This window comes from Pteropus alecto, unplaced genomic scaffold (genome assembly GCF_000325575.1).
Source record: "Pteropus alecto unplaced genomic scaffold, ASM32557v1 scaffold24, whole genome shotgun sequence".
Taxonomy (NCBI): domain Eukaryota; kingdom Metazoa; phylum Chordata; class Mammalia; order Chiroptera; family Pteropodidae; genus Pteropus; species Pteropus alecto.
This window is the reverse complement of record NW_006439192.1, coordinates 12946779-12952297: the sequence shown is the minus strand read 5'-3', so window position 1 is coordinate 12952297 and position 5519 is coordinate 12946779. Positions and strand designations below refer to the sequence as shown.

Below are 5519 nucleotides of genomic sequence, written 5' to 3'. Positions count from 1 at the left end.
GGGGCGGGGGCGGAGGCGGGTAGGCAAAAGAGAAATGAAAATATATGATCTTGAGAGAGAAATAAAGATTTTAATATTTCATTTGCAGAATAGTGTTCTTGGTTAGAAAACTACTGAGCTTCTTAAGGAAAAGGGTTTGCCTTAATGGGCATATGTGCATGTAGAAACCTTGTTTCTAGATTGAAGGAAAGGAGGGCCATCCAGTGGGTGGTTTCTAATGAAACAATATTGCAGTGAAGTATTCTTGAGTTCATTTATTAGAATGTGTATTAGACAGAGTGTTCTATTTTTTTTTCTTTATTAGGCCAAAATGCCTCCTACTTCTACACTGACTTACTATTTTGGTTTAGTAACTATCTGCATTGTGTCTTTTTCTGTCTGTGCTAGGATGCTTTCAAACTAAAAAGGGAAGTTCATTGATTGCTGTCTTTTACTTATACAGTTTTTATTGGCAACAAAAATATTCCAAAAATATTGTTTGTTTTTGAGCTCAGAATGAAGCTATGTAAATCAAAATGCGTTGAACTCACCTTCATTCTTTTGTATTTTGGTTGTCACATCGAGGCACTCATCTTATAGTTATGAGATTGAATAAGCATGTAGAAACTTTATATATTAATATTAAAGTAATATAGTTGCTACATGTGTGAGATTACTTGAATTTAATATTCTGCACCTTGATTTCTTGATACTTTATGTAATATCCTATTATACGAGTTTCTGAATTATCTTACATTATAGAGAATCAGTCAAATGGAATAGGAGACTTTATGCTTCAACACACCCATTTCTTTAATCACTAAGAAAAAATCATATTTCCTGAACATTAAAAGTTATGAATATAGTAACCGATTATTTGCTATGTGGTCTTTTTAGAAAAAAAATGATTTAAATAATCTGGATTATTTAAATACCAACTAAATCATTTTCCAAGTACACGATACTTGGAAGTTTTTCATCTATTTATCTATAGGAGGATGAGGTAGAAGGTCCAAAGCTTTTATCACATTATCAAAAAGGTTCGGGATGCACAAAAATTTGGGAATTATTGAAATAATAGTTTCTTTTCTGTTAACTATAGGGTAAGCTGGAATAACTGACAAAATAAAATTTGAGAGCAGAGATAGTTATGGAATAATTTAAATTTGAAAAGAGTACTGTCTTAATTTGTTCAGGCCACTTTAACAAATGACCACAGACTGGCTTAAACAGCAAATATCCATTTCCCACAGTTCCGGAGGCTGGAAGTCCAAGGTCATGGTCTCAGTAGATTCAGTGCCTGGTGAGAGACTGCTTCCTGGAAAGCAGAACGCTCTCTGGAGTCTCTTTCATAAGCACACTAATCCTACTCTTGAGGCTTCCTCCTCGTGACTAATAATGTCTGAAAGGCCCTACCTCCTAACACTGTCACCAGGAGGGTTAGGTTTGAACATATGGATTTTAGGGGCACACACACAGACGTTCAGTCTGTTGCAGTACTTGCTTCAGTAAATATTTCATGTAGGAAGGGAGCTGTGAACTTGAGGTTGGTGAATATTTAGAAAAGTAAAGTGAAAGGAAGGGCAGTGGAGAAGAACTTGAACACATATGGCGTGTATTTTGGGGACAGCAAATTATTTGATTTGTCCCTACTATTAAGAATAAGAAAGGGTGCAGTGCAATACCCAGTAGACAGGTAGCTCAGAGCCAGGTTTATGAATTCAATCATTTAAATTATGGAGAGAAAGTCAAAGTGTTTTATAATAGTAATAATGTGATAAAATCTCTTCTATGATTGTCCTGACAATATGAGAAAGGGGAGTTTTTGAACCATATAAATTATTTGGGATGTCACTGCAATGATCCAGGTAAACATTGCTAAAAGTGAAAATTGTGAGAATAGAAAGGTCTAAATTATTATAGATATTTCAAGAAAAGGAATTATCACCAGACTAGCTGAGAGAAAGGGAGAGAGTAATCTGAACTGGAACCTACATATTTAGATCCACGTTCCTGGTTTTGAGGAGATTTAATTGTAGTTTAACTCAGTGGTGAATATGAGTTTATAAGTAGAAGGGTAACTGTGCACAGATGGATGATTACATTGTTAGGTGAACGTTTAGTGTAAATGATAAGTTACTAATTTATTCAGGAATTTTAAATGATTTATTATTGGAATCTATGTCTGTTGGTAAAACATTGAGGTAAACTGGTAATATCATTACCTACTCTGTAAGTAAAATGTTCACATTAGAAATTAGTAATGTAGAGCATGTGCTCCTCTGCAATAAGAACTCACATGTTTATTGTAATTACTCATTCTTTGCTGAGGAGCCCTGAAAATGAAATCCTGTATCTCATCTGCACAGACCCACCACTAGGAAAGAGCATTTTAAGGACATACCCATATTTTTGGCAATTAACTAAGAAAATGTTCTTAATTGACTTCTGTTTCAAAAAATTACCTGTTTCTTTTTTGGTGTCTTAATTGACTATAAAGAAATAATTTAAGGTACTAGTACTATTAAAGGTGTTAATTGACTATAGAAAAAGAAGAGAACTGAATTAAGCTGTTTAGAGTAAGAGCAAACAAGTAGTATATAATACATAATAAGACCTCTTTCTCTAGAAAAGATGAAAGAGCTTAAGATAATTTTAACCTATATCTTTATAAGAAAGAGCAATGAATAGAGAAAATTCAAAAATATAAATTCAATAAAAGATAAATTAAAATAATAAAAAATAAACTGAGCCCAAGAGATACTTACAGAAGCTTGACAGTGATTAAAAGAAAAAAAAAACTCAAACATAAATATTTAAAAGAAAATCAAGAGGAATTTAATGAATCATTAGTTAAATTGAGATAACTTGACTCTTGTGTAAGCTACAAGACCTCTCTAACCACCATTTCGTGATCTGAATGATCACGGACAATCGTGAACAATGATCACAGAAATCTTCTTGAGTTCTAATAAGATTGGATTTTAAAGAGTCTAAATAGGTTTATGAGTGACAATGAACATCAGCAATCTGTGTAGATACAAGAAAATTATTTTCATTGAGACCTAAAATGGACAAATCAAGACAAGACCAAAATAAGACATAGAAATTGAAGGACATATTAGATTTTTGGTTTTTTACAGTGAAGGGCGAAACTGTTGCCTTTTGAATAAAAGTAATGTTGACAGAAGGTACGCAGGTTTGAGATGACTCAGCTTTGTAGTGGGAGGATTTTAAAAGACTGGCTTTATTCCCTACTAACCTTAGGAGACCCATGACCTTTGTGTTTGAGTTGAGCAAGATTTAGACTCATATAATTATATATTTGTCATGTTAAACAAAAATTAATCTGTGTGCCAGCAGTTGCAGGCTTAAGGCTCCCGACAAAGACGGTTGCAGTAGAGGAGAGGGATTGAGTTTAAGTGCAAATATAATAAAAGACAGCTGGGGATCTGTAGGTAAGGGATAGAATGAAAGGGTCAGTGGATGACAAATTACTTAAGAGGAGACATAAGGGTAGGAGATTCTTGCTAAACTGGCCTAAGAATTCTTACTAAAGTAGGCCAAAGATTTATACATCACAGGCAAGGGATGAAGAACTTGATCAAATATCAAGTGTGATCAGATACTATGAGTGAGGATTCTCTTTAAACAGACTTAGCAGGACTTTTCCTAATACTGGGCTAAGCAGGTCAAGGACAGGGCACAATTATGAAGCCTAGTTGAAAAGAGGGCTCAGAGGAACCTGTCTAAAGTTTGATCAAGCTACAAGTCTTTGGCACCTTTACAGATGAAATTGCCTCTAAGCCTTTGTCCTGCAAAGCACGGATTGGCATACCTCAGTGCAAAACGAAAAGGTTGCAGTGTGGTCAGAGCTCTTAGGAATGAATGGCTTGGGCGTGGACCGGTATCCAGGGACTGTGACTTGCAGAGTCCACCGTGGAGCCAGAGCAAAGGCTGGAGAGACAGTCGCATGTTGCAGAAAATTTTACTGAGTACAGCCTCACAGACGACGTCTAGAGGATAGTAGAAAATTAGAAGATAAATGCAGAAAAGTCATCAAAACAGAAGATCTTCAGCCTTTACCACCTCGTGCCTACCTGAATCAGACAGCTGTGCCTTTCTCATCACAAAGTCTTACAAAGAAGGACCACTAAATCCCATTAAATTTCTAGCGTCAAATGTTTAAGAGGAAAAAGCACAGTTTGAAGACTAAAACTGACTTACTGGAAAGAATAGAAAAACTGGATGGTTACTATAGATTTACATGATTAAGAGACAGTTTTTATTGACAAGATGTTCACCCTTTTTAGAAATATAGGAACCTTGAGGACAAACAACTTATTTCTGGAGTTGCAGAAGAGAACATAGTTCCCTTATTTTGATTAAATCACCATACTTATTTAATGAGTGTATTCTGTGCAATTTTTTTCTCAGATTGTCTTTAACTTTGTTTTTTAAAATGACCTTCACAAGAAATTGTTAAGCTTAAAAATAAAAATTAGCTTCAGCTTATTCCCTTTTCTCCAGAATGTATCATGTCTACCTGTATGTCTACCTGTAATTGATATGATAGTTTTATAAGATGTTCCTATTGGGAAAAACTGGTTAAAGGATACACAGGAACATTCTGTAGTATTTCTTACAACTGTATGTGAATTTACAATTATCTCAAAATAAAAAAGTTAAATTTGAAACAAAATAATTTCTAGAATACCTGCCATCGTCCCGCAAAGCACGGACGATATATAATTGGCATACCTCAGTGCAAAATGAAAAGGTTGCAGTGTGGTCAGAGCTCTTAGGAATGAATGGCTTGGGCGTGGACCGGTATCCAGGGACTGTGACTTGCAGAGTCCACCGTGGAGCCAGAGCAAAGGCTGGAGAGACAGTCGCATGTTGCAGAAAATTTTACTGAGTACAGCCTCACAGACGACGTCTAGAGGATAGTAGAAAATTAGAAGATAAATGCAGAAAAGTCATCAAAACAGAAGATCTTCAGCCTTTACCACCTCGTGCCTACCTGAATCAGACAGCTGTGCCTTTCTCATCACAAAGTCTTACAAAGAAGGACCACTAAATCCCATTAAATTTCTAGCGTCAAATGTTTAAGAGGAAAAAGCACAGTTTGAAGACTAAAACTGACTTACTGGAAAGAATAGAAAAACTGGATGGTTACTATAGATTTACATGATTAAGAGACAGTTTTTATTGACAAGATGTTCACCCTTCTTAGAAATATAGGAACCTTGAGGACAAACAACTTATTTCTGGAGTTGCAGAAGAGAACATAGTTCCCTTATTTTGATTAAATCACCATACTTATTTAATGAGTGTATTCTGTGCAATTTTTTTCTCAGATTGTCTTTAACTTTGTTTTTTAAAATGACCTTCACAAGAAACTGTTAAGCTTAAAAATAAAAATTAGCTTCAGTTTATTCCCTTTTCTCCAGAATGTATCATTGTCCCGACCCGCAGGACCTAGTTATTGCGTAGAACCCGAGGAGGACCGTACCTTGAAGAAAACATGGGAGGGAGAA

General features: G+C 35.2%; 1 protein-coding gene and 2 pseudogenes across 1 annotated transcript in view; all 3 read left to right on the top strand.

The window, feature by feature from the left end:
• LOC102883485 overlaps positions 1-4195 on the top strand; it is a 79834-nt pseudogene extending 75639 nt beyond the window's left edge.
• GPM6A (glycoprotein M6A) overlaps positions 1-5519 on the top strand; it is a 246269-nt gene that overhangs the window by 95472 nt on the left and 145278 nt on the right. The gene's annotated exons all lie outside the window — the stretch shown is intronic.
• LOC102883231 lies at positions 4752-5118 on the top strand (annotated as a pseudogene).